Source organism: Schistocerca cancellata, chromosome 5, assembly GCF_023864275.1.
Source record: "Schistocerca cancellata isolate TAMUIC-IGC-003103 chromosome 5, iqSchCanc2.1, whole genome shotgun sequence".
In the NCBI taxonomy this organism is placed as follows: domain Eukaryota; kingdom Metazoa; phylum Arthropoda; class Insecta; order Orthoptera; family Acrididae; genus Schistocerca; species Schistocerca cancellata.
In genome coordinates this window covers 477,771,235-477,792,830 of record NC_064630.1, presented here as the reverse complement: position 1 = coordinate 477,792,830, position 21,596 = coordinate 477,771,235, and positions in this window count along the sequence as shown.

Here is a 21,596-nt window from a genome sequence, read left to right as displayed (position 1 = left end):
AGCTCATTTCACTAGTTATGTGAATAGTTCTGTCAAAATAGATCTCATGAACCTAGAGAAAATAATTGTATTTACAGTAAAAGGCCTAAAATAACTATCAGCGATTGAAATGCATGCAGCTCCCACAGTGATATTAAAAAAAAGATCTATTTTGTATTTCAAATAAATTTAGAGCAGAGTACATTCAGTAAATGATTGTGGATACTTAACTTTGGCTTCATTGTCTTGAGGTTTGTTTCTTCTGTTAACCTAGTCTTAATAATGGTCCACATTTTTATTGCTTCTATTGAATAAAATACAAGTTTCCATTCTGCCTGTTGAGTCAAACCAATAAAAATCTCATCATATACTTTTTACACAACAATATTAGCAAACTCAAACTAGTTATAATCGAACTAATTCTATAGAATCTAACAACTGTCCACAACTGAAACTCAGCGAGTTCCATCTCATAAACATCCTAACACCAAATGAAGAACTTCCAAACTTCTGAATCAAAAGATACACTGGTGCCAAAGCAGGGCTTCCAACAAGTTACAGTGGTGTAAGAACAGGAACCATTTTGTGAACTAGAAAACAGAGTTTCACATATTATTGTAAAATATAACATCTATTGTGGTTAAAATTATTTTTATCAGCTTTTGTTTTTTCTTGAAAATTAAAAAAATACCTGTATGACTACTTTTTACAATGCAAATGAAATTGGATAAAATGCATACAAAATATTCTCATATCTATCCAGTAGGATGAAGAAATGTAAATGATAAATAAGTACAATAAAAAGTGGTACTGCTACCAACAGCTATGAATTACTATATGTTGATGAAAAGTTATGTCGAGTAATTCAATAATAGTGAGATCGATAACCATAGAGTCATTTCAATTTGGAAGAGAGAAAATAACCCAGGGGTTGTTGCAGTTACCACCCCTCTCTTTCTCCTCCTCCCCCCTCCCCTCCCAGACACACACAAATGTACACAATGTAATGGAACACTGTTTTGTGACCTAAAGGGACCTACTACTTCCAAAAATACAAAAACATAGTCATCTGGTACATGCAAATATCATCTGATACCATGTCATGGGATAACAGTATACATGTTAATTAACTGTGTTATAGCAAAATTGAACCATACATTTTTTATATACAGTAGACATTGCTTAATTAGCTAGTACATCATGAAGTGCAAATAAAGTGTAAAACATGCTTTTAATACAAGTTTTGAAGTTTTTAGAAGTAACAATAAAGTTTCAATAAACAAAGAATTTTCTTCTAATGAATACATAATATAATAATAATGAAAGGTGCATTCACTTGAAAGTTACAAACTAATAATGTTTGTGTTCATTAGTGAAGTAAGTTTTTCAAATATGGTTTTATACACTTTACAAGGCACATAACATATTGTCAATAAACACTTACAATATTTGTACTTGTATACAGATACATGGAAAAATAGCAAATACAAGTAAATATAACATATTATCATCAACTTAATATACTACTTGTCAACAACTGACTTTCTGAGCCTGTGGCTGTGTACAGAATATTGGTTGACTCATACAGAGGAGATAACAGCAGCCAACCACTTTTTATAACGCTATTTCTTTGTATAAATAATTTGTTTACACGATTTAAAATCATTGTGAGGCATAATTAAAGTTAAAAAGACATTGTCTCACACCTTGGTTTGTTTGTAGGGCACCACCACCCCTAGGAAATTTCATAATTTGGGAAATCAAAAAGTGTAAGCTGATGTAAACTGTACCTTAATATGAACTAGCTGTCTAAGGATGAACCTGTCAGTTTGAAATGGTAACAGCACTATTTAAATAAATAAATAGCTTTGTAAAAAGTGGCTGGTTTGTATTCCAAGTAAATCAACAAATAGTTTTATGATAACAGTAATCAAAATAAAAAATATTATCTTTTGAACACTTCGAATATATTTTATAAAGTTTAGTCCTACTCTTTTATCATAAGATTGAGTTTTTACCACATTAGCTCCCCCCCACCCCCACCCCCACCCCCACCCCCACCCCCCACACCCCACCCCTCCCCACAATGTCAATTCCTCTTAATTGCTATTCCATTCATCAGTTGCATATATGGCTTCAGGTCACATTTGTTTTCATTGATTTTCAAATCTGTTTGCATCTAAGTCCTTCTCTCAAAGTTACAATGCACTCTCATACAGCAGCAACAGTTTTTGCTTCAGTAATACTGGTTCAAGACTGGTGTATACAATTAAATAGAAGTTATATGGCAGTTTTGGTTTCCAGTTACATGAAAGGTGCACTTAGAGAAATTAAACATAGTTTTTATAGTCAGAAAATATGAACAGGGCATAGATAATTAATCTATTTGAAATACACATTTAAAAACATAGGCACAAGAGTGAAATTTCTATAAACTCCAGTAATATACTTGAATATGACTCCTTTTTTGTTAACCCAACATCAAATTTTCACCCTGCTGTGCAACAGATGTGATACATCTTAAATTGCAATGAAATAATAATGAAATGATAGGATTATAGAGGCATTTCACTTCACTGGTTACAGAAAAAAAAAATGTACAATAGGTTCATTATGTACAATTTCTCAAGCAATTTCTGTCAAGGAACTTCAGAAAATTTTTATCAACTTAGATTTTATAAATAGTTTCCAAAGGCAGTTTTCTTTGGAAATTTAAAAATGACTATAATATAAACAACCTTATACTTCCTATTTGAACTAACAGTAGTGTTTTCAGTTCATTTAATTGGGTAAAAGTCAAATGCACAAACAGTTAGTAGGTAACAATCAGGGCTGGCAGTTCCACTGATTACTACATTGTTTCAGAAAACAATAATAACAAGTTTTTATGAAATTATTTCCCTCGTAACATAAAGCACATTAAAACATAATGGCAAAACTATATAGAACACTGTAATAATTATTTCCACAAGCATGACCTTTCTGGTCCCCCCATTTTCAGCTTTCTTTCTTGCTTAATCTTTTCAAGTACTTCAAATACTTACTACGCATAATATTTAAAATTCAATTTCTATTATAACAAATGAAAAAATAATATTACAAATGGATAGTTTAGTAACAGCATGAAACTTAATATTGACAGAAAACTTCTACAAGTAATGAAAGTACCATATGTGTAGCATAATCAGATTCTTTAATCTCGAACATTTTGAGATTGCTGAAGACATATTAAAATTAGCCTATTGGCTTCTGTCACGGGTTCTTTGACTGATGTTCATGTGATGTTTTTCTGATGTTTCACCAGTATGAGTGGCTGTCATTGTCAAAGTTTCACCATCCATTGCTGGTGGTGAACTGGAGCAAAGCTCAAAGCTGCAGACTATATGTACCTGGCACGCCATCATCTGAGGGCTCCTCCATGGTCATTTCCCATGTAGTTCTCCTCTAGCTACCTGTGACAGTTGTTCACTGTGGCACGGGAAGCTAGGATCTGTTTACCTTGAGGCTTTCTTATTTCTTGTTGAAACTATTCCCATGTTTTAGTATTTCTATAGCTTCTCTGAACAAGTGGGTGTGATAGTGCTTCTCTACAGCCAGAACTTCCATGTAGATGAATTTTACTATGTGGTCAGTCTCGCACAGTGCATGCTCTGCCACAGCCAATATCTTCATCTGCCCCAACTTGCAATGACACTTATGTTCTTTGGTGCTTTTGTTGACTGATCATCCAATCATTATGACATAAATCTTTCTGCATGTGCATGGAGGTGGTATATTCCTGACATTGCAAGTGGGGCCCTTCTCTACTTTGCTGATCTAAGATACTCTTTGATCTTTGTCAGTTTGAAAATAATCTTTACACCATGTCTGCTCGATATATGGCTGATTCTGTCTGTCAGTCTGGGATTGTATGGCAGAAAGGCCATACCTGACATTTGTTTTTCTGATTTTTCACTTTGCTGAGTGTTTGGCTATGTTACACTTCTAATATAAGTTGTGGAGTACCCATTGCTCCTCAAAACACTTTCCAGGTGATGCATTTCAAAAATAAGGTGGCGTGGCTCACATATTCATCCTGTTCATGTCACAAGTGTATTAATCATGTGCCTTTCTGGCTTGGGTGGTGGTTTGATAGTTTGTGCAGGTATTAATCTATCTGTGTTGGTTTTCAATACACCCTGTGTCCCAGTTTTTTACCATCCCTTGTGATCAGCACATGTAGAAATGGTAGTTTTTTTATCTTTTCTACTTCCATTGTAAATTTTATGTTGGCAAAGAGGGTGTTAAAGTGTCTTAGGATGTCACTGAGCTGTTCTCCACCATGGCTTCACACAAAAAAGTATCATCAACATATCTGTACCACACCTTAGGTGTACAAGTTGCCAAGTCCAGTGCCAGTGCTTCGAAATGTTCCATGAAGAAGTTCGCCTCTACTGGACTCAGAGGACTACCCATGGTAACACCTATTCATAGAAATTGCCATTCCATGTGAAATAGCTTGTGGTGAGACATGCATGAAAGAACTTTGTGATGTCTTGCAGGAAAATGGAACTGATGTGCTCCAGAGGGTCAGTGAGTGGCACTTTTGTAAACAAAGAAACAGCATCAAAGCTGACCAAGATGTCATTTGGTGCAAGTTTTAATTTCTTTAGCTTCTCAGTGAAATGTTCTGGCTCCTTTATGTATGTGTCAGTCTTCTCCATGTGTGGCTGGAGCAGAGAGGCTATGTGTTTTACCAGTTTATACGTTTGTGAGCCAGGAGCGCTAACAGTTGGTCTTATTGAAATGTTCTCCTTATGGATCTTAGGTAATCCATACAGCCAAGGTGGTACAGCTTCTGTGTTGTGCAGGATCCTCTGTATGTCCGCTGGCAGAGAAGACACCTTGATTAACCAATTCACATTTTGTGTGATACGTTGTGTTGTACCTGCACTTAGTTTTTGGTACTTCGTTGGATCTAATAGGTCCTGGAACTTCTGCTCATAATCTTCAATCTTCATTATGATGGTTGCATTTCCCTTGTTGGCAGGCAGTAGCAATATACTCTTGTGAACATTAATATTCTTAAAAGTTTGTACCTCTTCCTTCTTCAGATTGCAAGCTGGCAGAATATCCTGACTGTTTCAGTGTGTGTTTCCTCTGCTCTTTCACAAGGAAGGATCTGAATGGCCACTTTGTTGTTAGCAGTGATATCCTCGATAGATATAGTTCTCCCTCTTTTTGAAGAATACATGCTTCCTCTTCAGTCGTTCAGTGAGGTTGACCACTGTGTGTGACTTGTTGGGGAATTGCCTTGTCAGTCTGCTTCGATCATCTTTAAAACTTTTTCTTCTGTCAGTCAGTGCAGTGCTCACATTCAGTCTGCGTGCCATTGTCTTAGTTGCTGTTGCCATTTAATTTTATTCTGCATATATCTTTGCAAATTAGTCAATCAAGTGGTTCACTAGCAACATGTTTTAATTTTCAACTTATGAAATGCATTAACTATTGTTTTCTATTAACCTATATAAATTGTTTATTAACTTGTGCTAAACAACAACAGTGCCACAATTTGGTACATGATCACAATTACAGCTTATTTTATATTATAGAGATATAGATATTTCTCTGAGAATTAGTTTGAATTTCTGGAAAAAAAATTTAATATATAATATGAGAAAATGGAAACAAGTTATGGAAGGTTGCATTACTGCCAGTGTATTGTTAGCATTATATTGCCCTATTATTTATATATTTATAATTCTGGATGGCATTTTGGTTAAACTGATGTTTGATGGTTAAAGATTTTTTAATAGATAAAGCAGACTGGATGGTTGTCATACGCTATTGATGACACTGATGTATGGTGTTTCCAGATTGTGCATTCTCTGATTGTTTGAATTTCCTGTATGGTGCTTATGCATTTGCTCCCATTGGTTAAAAAAGTGCAATGGATGGGTGCCACCTGTTCTTCAAAAGTAAATGTTACATGCTTCAACTGATACTACCATATTTTGTAATTATTATGTAATATTTATGAACGTTTACTGACATTATTATTTTATATGCTGTAAGTTGTCAAAAATTATGCTTATAACAGACTGTTTGTATCAAGTAGGTTAGCACCACCCAGTGACCCCTTCTGCTGTATCATTTTATATTTTTATATGATGTAATGATGATAAAAGGTAGTTATGAAGAAACAGATACATTGTGTACCATGTATCCAGCACTACCTAGCTGTTTAATCCATTTGGTTTCTGATTCATTGATTAGTAGCAGTTTACACTTGTCTCTTGGTAAAGAATGTTGATGTGAGCCAATGTATCTATTGAACAATTTTTGCTTGACTGATATAACATGGGTAGGCTAAAAAACCTATTTTACTCACTATACTAAGCATCTGATCACTGGTGAAATGTAACACATTTTCATATTTTGATTCCAGCCTTTGAAAATGATGGACTATCTAAATGCATAAGACAATTTTGGAAATAATAAAATGTGTGGTCGAGACATCTGAAATTTATTGAAGCGCATCAAAATTCCCACTTTTCCTCATAGCATTTACATGAAAATTGCAGCCAAAGCATTAAAGTTTACAGTGACATATCCTGATGATGTTACTATTCTGTTTCCAACACAGCTGATGTTGACAAAAACTCCTCTTAAATAAAAATACAATTATGGAGACTATCAGGTGTAGAAGACTTAGCAGGTCTATTAGTAAAACATAGCCCAATAGCATTGAGCTACCCTGAATCCCTGATATAAGCACAACCATCTTCATGGATTAGGTTGGTGTAGTAGTTCATAGAATTTTTGTTTTACATGTTAGTATTCTAGTTGTTATGGGTTTATTTATCAATTGCAATATTTTGAGTTCACTATTGCTATTTGAGTTTACACATTGTCATTTTGTCTGTTTGAGTTAATGAGTGGTGATGTGGATGCTATATCATGGAGTGCCAAGTGGAGAAATTTGAATGTTTCTGACATTTTCTTTTCTTTGTGACAGCAACAGAGCAGCCAGAAACATTTGCACTTTGTGTGGGGATAATGCCACTGGACAGATCATGGGAAGAAAATTGTTTTTACATGTCAAGGAACATCATTCTGACATTAGTGACTCTCTATGTTCAGGATGAGCTCTGGGGTTTGTTGAAAATCACATGAACACATTTTCCACCATGCTCCACATCAGTGTACTCAAGAATTGACAGAAGTGATGAACTGTGATCATTCCAATATGGTGTGACATTTGCATGCAATGGGAAAGGTTCAAATATTGGGTGTATGGGTACTGCATGCTCTAAGCCAAAATCACAGAAATCAGCAGGTGGCAAAATTTGCATCTCTGCTTGCTCATCATCAATTGGCTCATGAACAACATCAATCATTCCTATTCTGTGTCATTACTGGTGATGAGAAAGGGTGTCTTTATGCTAACATAAGGGAAAGAAATGAATGGTTGAGCCTAAAAACACTCCCCATACCAAAAATAATGTTATGCGCATGGTACAGCAATGGTGTCATGTACTGTGAATTACTTCTCTGAGGTGTAACCAGCACTGGTGACATTTATTGTCAACAACTAAGGCGTCTTGCTGACATAATCCAAGAACAATGACCAGGAAGACTGCATGGAAGTGATGTTGCTCAATAATAACACCTGTCTGCGTTCTGGTAGACCGACAAAAGTGCTACACAGGAGTTGACTTGGGAAGTCATTCCACAATGGGGAAGGTTCATCTGATCTTGCACCCTTAGGTTTTTACCTTTCCCACTCCCTGCCAAATAACACATCAAAACTGTTTCATTTATATAGTCCCGGAATCAGAAAGTTACCCCAGCATTGGCGGTCTGATGTAAATTGAAGAATAAAATATTATTGAGGACTCAAATCTCTGTTATGTGTATCTGTTATTTTTATCACATGTATGGAAAATTGCTCTGAACTTATGCATCAACACAATATATCAAATAACAGTATCCACAACAGCTGTGAAACATGAGCACTGTACTGCTCCATGCTATTCACATATTTCAAACAGAAAACTGCATGTTATAGTGGATAGTCTTGAAATTGTCTCAGCAGTATTGGAATGATGTGTCATCATATGTGCAGTGCCTCAGGGCTCTGTTCTGGGCCTCTTACTTTTTATTATTTTTATTAATAATCTACATCTTTGTTCAGAATATTATAAATTCACCATCTTTGCCAATGGCACTACACTGTTTATTGGTAATTCAATAGACAAACTTGAGATATTAGCTAGTAATGTTTTCTAGGATATTGTAAACCAGTTTAATATAAATGGTCTTTCTATTAAGTATAATAAAACAAACTATATTCAGTTTCATACAACCTCTAAAGAAGACAAAATTGGAGAAAAACTAGGTGACCTGCACATATCTAGGGCTTACATACTAATAGCAAACTAAACTTGTCAAACCACATCCTGAATCTGTGCAAAAGACTGAATTCTGCAATGTAAGATTTTCAGTACTGTCCCTATAGAGGAGATCCTGAACCGTAATGAACATTAATTCTGTACCTGTAACATTGTCTACTGTTACAGAAATATGGGAACCATTATATCAATGTACTGTGGCTATTTTTATGCCATTATGGCGTATGCAATCATATTTTGGGGAAATTAGCCACTTGCTAGAAAAGTGCTATGAGAACAGAAAAGAAGCATAAGAAACATGAGTGTAGTCCATCCTAGAGCCACATGCGAAAATCTTTTTAAGGAACTTGAAATATTCAAATCCACTGCACAATATATTATATTCTGTCTGCTGTGTTTCATAACAGAAAAAAAAAGATTTTCAGATCTAACAGTGCGTCTCATAGTCATGATAATAAAAGATGATATCATCTACGAGCATGCAAAACCTAAGTATGATACAGAACAGGGCCCACTTTACTGAGTTTTTTAGTACTGTTTTTTAGTACTGTGCTTATAGAGGAGATCCTGAATGATAATGAATATTACTTCTGTATCTGTAACACTTAGATTCATTTCCTGATCTTTATTTGTGATCCTGTTGGTTGGTTGGTTTGGGGAAGGAGACCAGACAGCGTGGTCATCGGTCTCATCGGATTAGGGAAGGATTGGGAAGGAAGGCGGCCGTGCCCTTTCAGAGGAACCATCCCGGCATTTGCCTGGAGTGATTTAGGGAAATCACGGAAAACCTAAATCAGGATGGCCGGACGCGGGATTGAACCGTCGTCCTCCTGAATGCGAGTCCAGTGTCTAACCACTGCGCCACCCCGCTCGGTGTGATCCTGTCTGTTTATTATTGTTAAGGTATACATTTTTCTATGATATATTTTTTATAATATTTTTTATACAATATTTATTAAACTGCAAAATTTATTTTTCTGTAGTAGAACCTAAGCTGTAGAGATTTTAATATGAAACTGGTTAGTACTTTTACATAATATCCTGACAAATTTGTAAAATTGACATATTCCATATGCTGTGAAATATTCACAACACGGATACAATGATCACTGCAATTTGCAATGAATAAATACACAAATAAATAAGAAAGCTGAAACAATCAATTATAAAACCATTATACAAAAATGGGGATCATTATGATGTAAAAAACTACAGGCTTTTATCAATGTTATCTTGTTTTTCAAAAATTATAGAAAGAATAATGTATGGAAGACTCTCAACTTTCCTAAAAAAAAGCGGAATACTGGTCAATGAACAAAATGGCTTTCAAAAGAATAGATCAACTGAAACAGCTATATACAACTTTCTAAAACTTGTCCTAAATTCCATTGATAATAATGAAGTAAATTGTGGGGTCTTTTTAGATTTATCAATGGCCTTTGACGTTATTGATCATAAACTACTGCTCGAAAATCTTTGTTGGTATGGAGTCCATGGTACTGCTCATGCATGGTTTAAGTCATACTTATCTGGCAGATGCCAGAAAGTAGAAATAGTTCATGATGAAAATTCATACTGTTCTGGTTGTAAGGAAGTTAGTTATGGGGTTCCCCAAGGTTCGGTGTTGGGACCCCTGTTGTTCTTGATCTTTATAAATGACTTGCCTAACTATTTAACACAAGCTGATTGTGTACTTTTTGCTGATGATGCAAGTCTCTTTATTAAAGCTCAGAGTGAGACTGGCCTTAACAGGAAAATTGAAACAACAACAGTTGAAGCAAGTAAATAGTTCAGGGACAACAGTTTATTTGTGAATGAGAAAAAAAAAACATTATGGATGAATTACAGACATGTTTCAAATAATGTGAATCCCAATATAACTGTGAAGCTAGGATAACAGAATATCCTACAATCGCCAAATAAAAAATTCTTAGGAATTTGATTAGATGAGCATCTAAAGTGGAACAAGCATATAGATGTGCTCAATAAAAAATTAAGTAAATGTTGCTATGTATTTAGAATGCTCAAAAATTGCTGCAGTGATCAAACAGTATTGTGTACATATCATGCATTTATGCATAGTCTTTTGGGATATGGTACATATTTTGGGGCAATTCAAGTCAGACAAAATGCTCTTTCATTATTCAAAAATGAGCGATAAGGATCATAAAAGGAGCTGCACCTAGAGAGCCATGTAGGGAATTTTTCAAGGAATATAAAATCATGACTCTTCCATCCTTTTACATCTATGAAAGCATATGCTTTCTGAAGTCGCACCTCCAGTTTCCTTCTTTAAACTATACAACAAGACAGAGTAATGACTTTCACAGAGAAGTGCATAAGAAAGCCCAGTACAACAAGAGTGCAATATACCACCCAAAATTTCTCTATAGTGCTCTTCCCTTAAAAATTAAAAGGATTCAGAAGCTGAGCAGTTTTAAAAGTGAACTCAAAAGAATGTTAATTAGTAATAGTTTTTACAGTGTTAGTGAATACATGAATTCTTCAGAAAGATAGCGTGCGTTCACCTATCTTATAAGTCACTCATATACAAACTTGTGTCATGGGGTAGACTCTTATATGTGCACACAAAAATTAGTTAGTTATATAGAGTGTTATAATCATTGTTTCTTGTTGCTCTCCATTGTACACAGAAAATACGTAACTTATATATGTAACTTATTTGTAACTTATATGTGTCCTGCCCCCTGAACCATGGACCTTGCCGTTGGTGGGGAGGCTTGCGTGCCTCAGCGATACAGATGGCTGTACTGTAGGTGCAACCACAACGGAAGGGTATCTGTTGAGAGGCCAGACAAACATGTGGTTCCTGAAGAGGGGCAGCAGCCTTTTCAGTAGTTGCAAGGGCAACAGTCTGCATGATTGACTGATCTGGCCTTGTAACACTAACCAAAACGGCCTTGCTGTGTTGGTACTGCGAATGGCTGAAAGCAAGGGGAAACTACAGCCGTAATTTTTCTCGAGGGCATGCATCTTTACTGTATGGTTAAATGATGATGGCGTCCTCTTCGGTAAAATATTCCAGAGGTAAAATAGTCCCCCATTCAGATCTCTGGGCGGGGACTACTCAAGAGGATGTCATTATTAGGAGAAAGAAAACTGGCGTTCTACGGATCGGAACGTGGAATGTCAGATCCCTTAATCGGGCAGGTAGGTTAGAAAATTTAAAAAGGGAAATGGATAGGTTGAAGTTAGATATAGTGGGAATTAGTGAAATTCGTTGGCAGGAGGAACAAGACTTTTGGTCAGGTGGATACAGGGTTATAAATACAAAATCAAATAGGGGTAATGCAGGAGTAGGTTTAATAATGAATAAAAAAATAGGAGCATGGGTAAGCTACTACAAACAGCATAGTGAACACATTATTGTGGCCAAGATAGACACGAAGCCCATGCCTACTACAGTAGTACAAGTTTATATGCCAACTAGCTCTGCAGATGATGAAGAAATTGATGAAATGTATGATGAGATAAAAGAAATTATGCAGGTAGTGAAGGGAGACGAAAATTTAACAGTCATGGGTGACTGGAATTCGAGAGTAGGAAAACGGATGAAGGAAACATAGCGGGTGAATATGGATTGGGGGCGCGAAATGAAAGAGGAAGCTGTCTGGTAGAATTTTGCACAGAGCATAACTTAATCATAGTTAAGACTTGGTTCAAGAATCATAAAAGCAGGTTGTATACATGGAAGACTCCTGGAGATACTAGAAGGTATCAGATAGATTATATAATGGTAAGACAGAGATTTAGGAACCAGGTATTAATTTTTAAGACATTTCCAGGGGCAGATGTGGACTCTGACCACAATAAATTGGTTATGAACTGTAGATTAAAACTGAAGAAGCTGCAAAAAGGTGGGAATTTAAGGAGATGGGACCTGGATAAACTGAAAGAACCAGAGGTTGTACAGAGTTTCAGGGAGAGCATAAGGGAACCATTGACAGGAATGGGGGAAAGAAATACAGTAGAAGAAGAATGGGTAGTTCTGAGGGATGAAGTAGTGAAGGCAGCAGAGGATGTAGTAGATAAAAAAACGAGGGCTAGTAGAAATCCTTGGTTAACAGAAGAAATATTGAATTTAATTGTTGAAAGGAGAAAATATAAAAGTGCATTCAATGAAGCAGGCACAAAGGAATACACCGTCTCAAAAATGAGATAGACAGGAAGTGCAAAATGGCTAAGCAGGGATGGCTAGAGGACAAATATAAGGATGTAGAGGCTTGTCTCACTAGGGGTAAGATAGATACAGCCTACAGGAAAATTAAAGAGACCTTTGGAGAAAGGAGAACAACTTGCATGAATAGCAAGAGCTCAGATGAAAACCTAGTTCTAAGCAAAGAAGGGAAAGCAGAAAGGTGGAAGGAGTATATAGAGGGTCTATACAAGAGCGATATACTTGAGGACAATATTATGGAAATGGAAGAGGATGTAGATGAAGATGAAATGGGAGATACGATACTGCGTGAAGCGTTTGACAGAGCACTGAAAGACCTGAGTCGAGACAAGGCCCCAGGAGTAGACAACATTCCATTAGAACTACGGACAGCCTTGGGAGAGCCAGTCCTGACAAAACTCTACTATCTGGTGAGCAAGATGTATGAGACAGGCAAAATTCCCTCAGACTTCAAGAAGAATATAATAATTTTAATCACAAAGAAAGCTGGTGTTGACAGATGTGAAAATTACCGAACTATCAGTTTAATAAGTCACAGCTGCAAAATACTAATGCGAATACTTTACAGATGAATGGAAAAACTGGTAGAAGCCGACCTTGGGAAAGATCAATTTGGATTCCGTAGAAATGTTGGAACACGTGAGGCAATACTGACCCTACGACTTATCTTAGAAAATAGATTAAAGAAATGCAAACCTATATTTCTAGCATTTGTAGACTTAGAGAAAGCTTTTGACAATGTTGACTGGAATACTCTCTTTCAAATTCTAAAGGTGGCAGGGGTAAAATACAGGGAGCGAAAGGCTATTTACAATTTGCACAGAAAGCAGATGGCAGTTATAAGAGTCGAGGGGCATGAAAGGGAAGCAGCGGTTGGAAGGGAGTGAGACAGTGTTGTAGCCTGTCCCCAATGTTATTCAATCTGTATATTGAGCAACCAGTAAAGGAAACAATAGAAAAATTCGGAGTAGGTGTTAAAGTCCATGGGGAAGAAATAAAAACGTTGAGGTTCGCCGATGACATTGTAATTCTGTCAGAGACAGCAAAGGACTTGGAAGAGCTGTTGAACGGAATGGATAGTGTCTTGAAAGGAGGATATAAGATGAACATCAACAAAAGCAAAACGAGGATAATGGAATGTAGTCGAATTAAGTCGGGTGATGCTGAGGGAATTAGATTAGAAAATGAGACACTTAAAGTAGTAAAGGAGTTTTGCTATTTGGGGAGCAAAATAACTGATGATGGTCGAAGTAGAAAGGATATAAAATGTAGACTGGCAATGGCAAGGAAAGCGTTTCTGAAGAAGAGAAATTTGTTAACATCGGGTATAGATTTAAGTGTGAGGAAGTTGTTACTGAAAGTATTTGTATGGAGTGTAGCCATGTATGGAAGTGAAACATGGATGATAAATAGTTTGGACAAGAAGAGAATAGAAGCTTTCGAAATGTGGTGCTACAGAAGAAGGCTGAAGATTAGATGGGTAGATCACATAACTAATGATAACTAATGAGGAGGTATTGAATAGGATTGGGGAAAAGAGGAGCTTGTGGCACAAATTGACAAGAAGAAGGGACTGGTTGGTAGGACATGTTCTGAGGCATCAAGGGATCACAAATTTAGCATTGGAGGGCAGCGTGGAGGGTAAAAACTGTAGAGGGAGACCAAGAGACGAAATCTGAATCCCTGGACTTCCTTCAGGGTGTGTCTCACAGACTGTCTGTTCTGGAGATCAGTTATTCCCAGTTATTTAATGTCCTTCTCAGTTTCTGTCAGCCAAGTGGTGCGAACCTTCTTGTTTTGCAAGAAGGTGAACAGACGGTTGGTCAATCTGTTTGGAGGAAATCTTGCAACATGGCTATGGAAAGCTACCCTTCTTTTTCTTGCACAGTCAGAGAGCCTCTCGATATGTTCATAGAGCTCTGAGTCATACTGCTTTCTGAACTCCCCAGCTTCTTCTACTGGGCCTAGGCTCTTCCTGAGGATTCTCCTCTCTCTGACTTCGAATTTCTCCATCAGACCTCTCAGGCTCATAGAAAGACATTCCATAGCATACAGGGCTTCTGGTCGTATGACTGATGTGTAGTGCTTCAGTTTCAGGTTGTATGACAGGCATTTCTTGTTGTAGGTGTTCATAGTCAGTCGATAGGCTAGTTCCAACTTGTTGACTATCATGAATAATGATGTTTTTTCCGATAAGCTGGGTTCAATCCATTCACTGAGATACTTAAATTTTTCAGTCCTTTTGATCTTTCCTTGGTCTAGTAACATCTCTTTGTTAGCTTCTTTGAGATTGGTGAAGAACTCTGTTTCCTCCAGCAACACTTGAAGACCCGCTTTAGCTGCCTGTTTTCTGAGGCAGTTTACCTGTACTGTTGCCATTTCAAGAGAATCAGCAATCAGTGCCATGTTGTCTGCAAAAGCCAGGCAATCTACAATCAGTCCTTCATTATTACAGCCGAGGTAGTCACCACTTTGGACACCCAAACTGGTCAGTTCTTTGTGCCATTCTCTCACAACCTTTTCGAGGACACAGTTGAAGAGAAGAGAGGAGAGTCCATCCCCTTGTCTCACTCCAGCTTTTATCTCAGAGCTTTTTAAGATCTCACCTCTAAATTTGACCTTTGAATGGGTGTTTGTCAATGCCCCTAGAATGAGTCTGTGGGTTTTGTTGTCTAGTCCTAATTCCTGGAGTAGTTTGTTAAATGTTTCTCTATCAGCAGAGTCGTAGACCTTCTTGAAATCAACAAAGGTGACAATCCCTTTCTGGTTTCTCATCTTGGAGGGTGCCAGTATCATTCTAAGGTTGAGAATCTACTCAGCACAGGATCTGGTTTTCCTAAAACCTCCCTGATATTCTTCCAGTTGACTCTCCAGTTTACTTTCTGCCCTTGTTAGTAATGTCTTGGAGAGAATCTTGTATGTTAACAGGAGAAGAGAAATTCCATGGCAGTTGTTCAGATCAGTAACAGATGTTTTTGTGAAGGGGATGGATCAGAGCTGTGTTCCAATCAGGTGGTAATTTCTCTGTTTCCCAGATGTTCTGGATGATCTTGGTGAGCTTGCCCATGGCATTATTTCCAGCACATTTCCAGAGTTTCAGCATTGATAGAGTCCTCTCCAGCTGCCTTATTATTCTTGAGAAGTTGAATGATTTTTCCAACTTCTTCCAATGAAGGAGGCAGTGAGTCAAGGTTTGATGTGGGTTGTTTGTAGTTGAAGTCTTCACTGGGTGGAGCACAGTTGAATAGGTTTTTAGAGTACTGAGCTAAGAGGTGGCAGTTGTCCTTGTCATTAAAAACAGTTTGCCCTGTGAGTCACTGAAGTGGAGGCTTGATGGATTGAATTTTTTGAATGTCTGCTTGAAGGTTCTATAGAAATCTCTGGAGTTATTCTTAGCAAAGTTCTCTTTGATTTGGGTCAGTTGGTTTTGTGTGAAGGTCCATTTGGTTCCTCGAATTATCTTAGCTGTTAGCCTTCTTTGTTCCAAAACGTTCTTCCAATTTTTCTTCATTTTCTTACAATTCCACTTCTCCCAGAGGGTCTGTCTTTGGGCTATTGCATTGTCACAGTCTTCATTCCTCCATGGATGCTTCCTTCTTCTTGTGCGGGGGGCAAGTTCATTCACCGTCTTCACAAGAGTCTCCTTCAGTTGGTCCAAGCTGTTGAAATCTGTACTTTTCAGCCTCTGGAATAATTCTTGACTGTTCTTAAGTCACTCTACATCAAATCTCACCATAATGGGGTTTTTGTGTACTCTAGTGTTTCTCGGCTGGAGTCTCATTTTGATCTTTGAGAGATAGTGGTCTGAGTGCAAATTGGCACTTTTCAATAACTTCACATTTTGTATTTTCTTTTGAGATTTTCTTGAAATGGCCACATGCTCTATCTGGAATTCACCAAGTTGGTGTTAGGTGAAATCCAAGTCTCCTGTTTCCTTGGCAGGTGTTTCAAGGCTGTAGATTTCATGACCAAGCAAAAAGTCCTACACAGATCCACCAATCGTTCACCATTGCGATTAGTTCTCATATGTGCTGGATAGTTGCCCATTACATTTCTGTACTTTTTCTCTCTTCCCAAATGGGTATTGAAGTCACCAAGCAGTATGATGGTGTGTGTCTCTGGAATTTTAGAATAATACCTTCTAAGTCTTCCCAGAATTTCTCCGTTCTGTCTGGATTGCGTCTGTTGTCCTGATTGGGTGGGGCATGTACATTGACTACACTATAGCCCTTGTTAGCACATTTGAGGGACAGGATGGATACATGACTGCTTTGGGAGGTGAAGTCAGTGACTGAATCCAGTATCTTGTGACTGATTATAAATCTTGTACCTAAGTGGGGTACGTTCTTCATTACTCACTAACCCACTTTTCCTTTGAGGATTCTGTATCCTTGGGACTCAAAGGCACGATAATCTGTGAAACTATTTCCCTGTACTGCTGTCAGTACTATGTCATGCTGTGTAAGTGAATTGGTCAGAAGTTTCAATTCACCCACTTTGAGCACTGAATTAGCATTAAACGTTGTGAAGAAGCTTTGCTGTCTTGGTCTGAGTTTAGGTCTGGTGATTTCAGGATGCTCCAACTCATCCTTAAGGCATGTTGATGCAGACTCCTCGGAATCCGAAGGTCCACTAATGTCACCTAGGGTGATGGTGGATTGGTTACCACCTGGGGTAGTGCATACAGCAAAATTTTCCTCCAAGCTCAGTTGAAGATTATTCTTTGTGGAACAGTGGCAAGCCACTGTCCAAGATACTACCCAAGTTGTTGGCTTGAGAGGCTTATTATTTGGGGTTGTGACCCCTAGACAGATTTCCTTCACTATGGCTAAGGAGCCATGTCTACCCCAACCTTTACTTATGACAAGGGATGGTAGGAAAAAGGACACGCAAGGACAAGATGAGAATAGGGAAATGGTGATATATAGGACGTTGTGAGACACACTTTGTCTGGCTCCTCCTCTTCAGCCTGTCTGGCTTGGGTGACTCTTCTGGTAGCTACGCTACCGCTGGCCTAGCCCTCCGGATCCAGAGCATGCAAACCTCCTTGCCCACATGGACAGTGTTTCATTAAGGTGGTGCCTCCTGAGGAGGCATGATGATCTTTTAATATAACATAAACCATCACTTTCTTGATACATTCTGTAATTTACAGTTTGTTGTCATAATTACTGAACAGGTTTTTTTGAAATATTGTTGGAAGTTTTCCGAAACATAGGTAGTCAGATGACATCATGTTACAAGTTGTCATCACATCTTGCATGCTATTGAATGTTAGTAATATAGTTCATTTGAAAAATTTGTATTAAATCATCATAATATAGGTAAAATGATGTTAATGTGCTACAATTTTCAAAGTAAGAAGTGTTACAATGTTTATTTGTAAACATATTTGAGAGAAATGGTGAGAGATTCACTGATTTTACATTACTGTGCAAACTACTGTGAAGTGTGTGGCAAAGGGTATGACCCATTGTACTAGCTATTAGGACTTCTTCCCATTCCATTCACATATGGAGTGTAGGAAGAATAATTCCTTAAATGCCTTTGTGTTTGCTGTCATTAGTCTAACCTCATTTTCATGGTCCCCATGGGGGATGTAGTACACTCCTAGATGTATCACTTAAATATGGCCCCAGAAATTTTTTAATTAGTTTCTTACAGGATAGTTTGTAACTATCTTCAAATGCCTACAAGTTCAGTTCTTGCAGCATGTTCATGGCACTCTCCCATAAGTCAAAAAAACCTATGACCATTTGTACTGCTGTTCTTTCTATTTATTCAATATCCCCATTAGTCATACTTGCTATGGGTCCCACACAATTCGGCAATATTCTAGGATGGTTAACATGAGCGTTTAGATTGCAGTCTCTTGTAGACTGATTGCATTCCTGAACATTGTATCTGTTTATCACAGTCTGCCTCCTGCCTTACCTACAACTGAGCCTATATGATTTTCTTTTTTATTAATTTAGCAGCTTTGGATGTACATCCAATGATCAGATCTAAGTAGATATTTGCATTGTCAGTTTAATACAATAATGATAACACACAAAGTGGTACCCAAAAGAAACTGAATTTCTTTTTTTAAACTTATTTATTGACATTTTGAGCACAAACCTTCAATCCCCTTCAAAGTACTTTCTACTTGCTCTAACACACTTGTCTAGTCTTTTATTCCATTCTTCAAAAGATTGTTTAAATCATCTTTTTTGTGCTTAACAGTGCTTCTACATCTACATCTACATTTATACTCTGCAAGCCACCCAACGGTGTGTGGCGGAGGGCACTTTACGTGCCACTGTCATTACCTCCCTTTCCTGTTCCAGTCGCGTATGGTTCGCGGGAAAAACGACTGTCTGAAAGCCTCTGTGCATGCTCTAATCTCTCTAATTTTACATTCGTGATCTCCTCGGGAGGTATAAGTAGGGGGAAGCAATATATTTGATACCTCATCCAGAAACGCAACCTCTCGAAACCTGGCGAGCAAGCTACACCGCGATGCTTCTGTAGTTTTCTTCTTCACCTCAGCAAAATACTTTTCTTTCATGTCTCTATTCATTCTAGGAAACAAAAAGGTCACACAGGGCAAAGTCAACTGAGCAATGGGTGTGAGGAACAGGGATCACACCATTTTTGGTCAAGAATGGTCAAACAGACAGGGCTGTGTGAACAGGGGCATCGTCAGGATGGAAAAAACAGTCACCCAACTGTCCCAGATTAGGCCACTTCTGCCACAGACTGTTGTGCAAATTTTTCAAAAGTTGCAAACAGAAAGCAAGGTTAACTGTCTGACACTGCAGAACGAACTCTGAATGGACAACTCCTCTCACCCTGAACAAACAAGTCAGCATTTTCTTAATGTTTGATTTCACAAGATGAGCTTTCTTGGGCTGAGATGAACTTGAAGTCTTCCACTGGCTTCACTGCTGCTTTGATTTAGGAACATGAGTATAGCTCCCAGTTTCATCACCTGTGATAATTTTTGAAAAAGCATTCAGATCACTTTGCGACTCAACAACTTGCTACCACCTGATCTTGCTGTGAGTAACGGGCGTGAGTCGTGCTTCGGTAGCTCAGATGGTAGAGCACTTGCCCACGAAAGGCAAAGGTCCTGAGTTTGAGTCTCGTTTGGACACACAGTTTTAATCTGCCAGGAAATTTCATATCAGCGCACACTCCGCTGCAGAGTGAAAATCTCATTCTGGAAACATCCCCCAGGCTGTGACTAAGCCATGTCTCCGCAATACCCTTTCTTTCAGGAGTGCTAGTTATGCATGGTTCGCAGGAGAGCTTCTGTAAAGTTTGGAAGGTAGGAGATGAGATACTGGCAGAAGTAGAGCTGTGAGTACTGGGTGTTAGTCATGCTTTGGTAGCTCAGATGGCAGAGCACTTGCCCACGAAAGGCAAAGTTCCCAAGTCCGAGTCTCGGTCGGGCACACAGTTTTAATCTGCCAGGAAGTTTAATAGTTTTATTGTTTGCTTAAATTTCTCTCTCAGGCTACTATTTGAAATATGAACCAGTAGGGGAACCTAGTAAGATTTGACCAAGTTTTTAAAATACATATTGTAAATCTATTTGGTATTGGCTGATTTTTGTCTAATATTGCATGCTAATTCTTGAAAGTACAGTACCTACCTCATTTATAAAAATGTTCTCCATCTTACAGAAATAATGTTAGATCAGTTTTGTCTGATGGTTGATATGTGTCAGAGCTCTTTGACCATGGGAGATTAGACCCATGGTAAAGGATGTTTGACCAAGTGATGAAGAAATGGGAAAATAGGTACACACACATAAAGAAACAGATAATAACTGGAGCACACTATATCAGTCATATCAGGCAAAACTACTGCATATAAAACATACATGAGCATAATTGTAACATACATCCAGTGCTGAAAAAATGACAGAAAACTTTATGTTAGAGACAAGATATTGTGTTCCCCAGTTACAGCTGGGATGGGTAATTTTCTAACATCTCTAAATACAACTACATTAGTGTCTCCATTAGGAAAATGAAATGATTTTGGTACTACTCTTCTCAAAAACTTGAGTTTGATTTCATTGCTGTTTATATATTTTAATATTTCCCTAATATAAAAGTATCTGTCAAATCAAATTTCACAAGAACATAGCCCCAAGTCTGATGGACTCTTGTTGTGGCAGATAATTTAAGTCTGCAAACTCTTGAAAATTCTCTATGTCTTCAAATCTTAGGAGAGTTCATTTCACTGATTTTGCAATGCTTTTCTTACATCTTTTACTTATCCATTCAGCAAGCTCCTCTTCAGTGGCTTTTTGTTGGCTGTATCAGTCAGAATTCTAATGACACATCTTTTCCTACCAGCTTTAACAATCTTTCTTTGCTCCCCTTTAGGAAATGTCCTGACTGCCTATGGACACTACTTTCTAGGTAGTATGAGAAGAGATTTCTGCAGCACTCTGGCTGCATTTGCCAAGAGTTTCAACAAAAGCCTTAGATGCAAAAGCTACTGCATGGTCCTCCAAATATGTTAACAAGAGTTAAATTCTCCATGGAACTGGATGTTACTGCAATGCCCTTCATTGAAGTGATGCTACTGGATGATCCTCCAAAGAAGCGGTTACTGTTGAATGACCCTCTATAGAAGCGGATGTGTTTTTGCACAAATCTCCTTAGAATTTGATGACCGTGGCACCTCTTCTATAGAAGGGGAGTCTACATTTAAATATGGTCCATCTGTAACATATGATCTTAAAAAATCATCCTCAGTAATAGTGTTGATGTTAAATTGATAAATACCAGTGCAGGCAAAACCTTTGTGGATATCACATGTTTGTAATTGTCTATTCCATATATGGGTGATAGGGAAGCTTCTGTGGCGCCTCCCTTACCTACATATGGGTTACTCTCTTCTTAGGATTTGCAGTAGGAATTTTGAAAAGAATTTAATGGAATAAGCACTGACATATAACTATAGGATATATAAAATAAGTATATAAAGAAAATACACAAACTGCTGTACATTTTATTCACTTATAT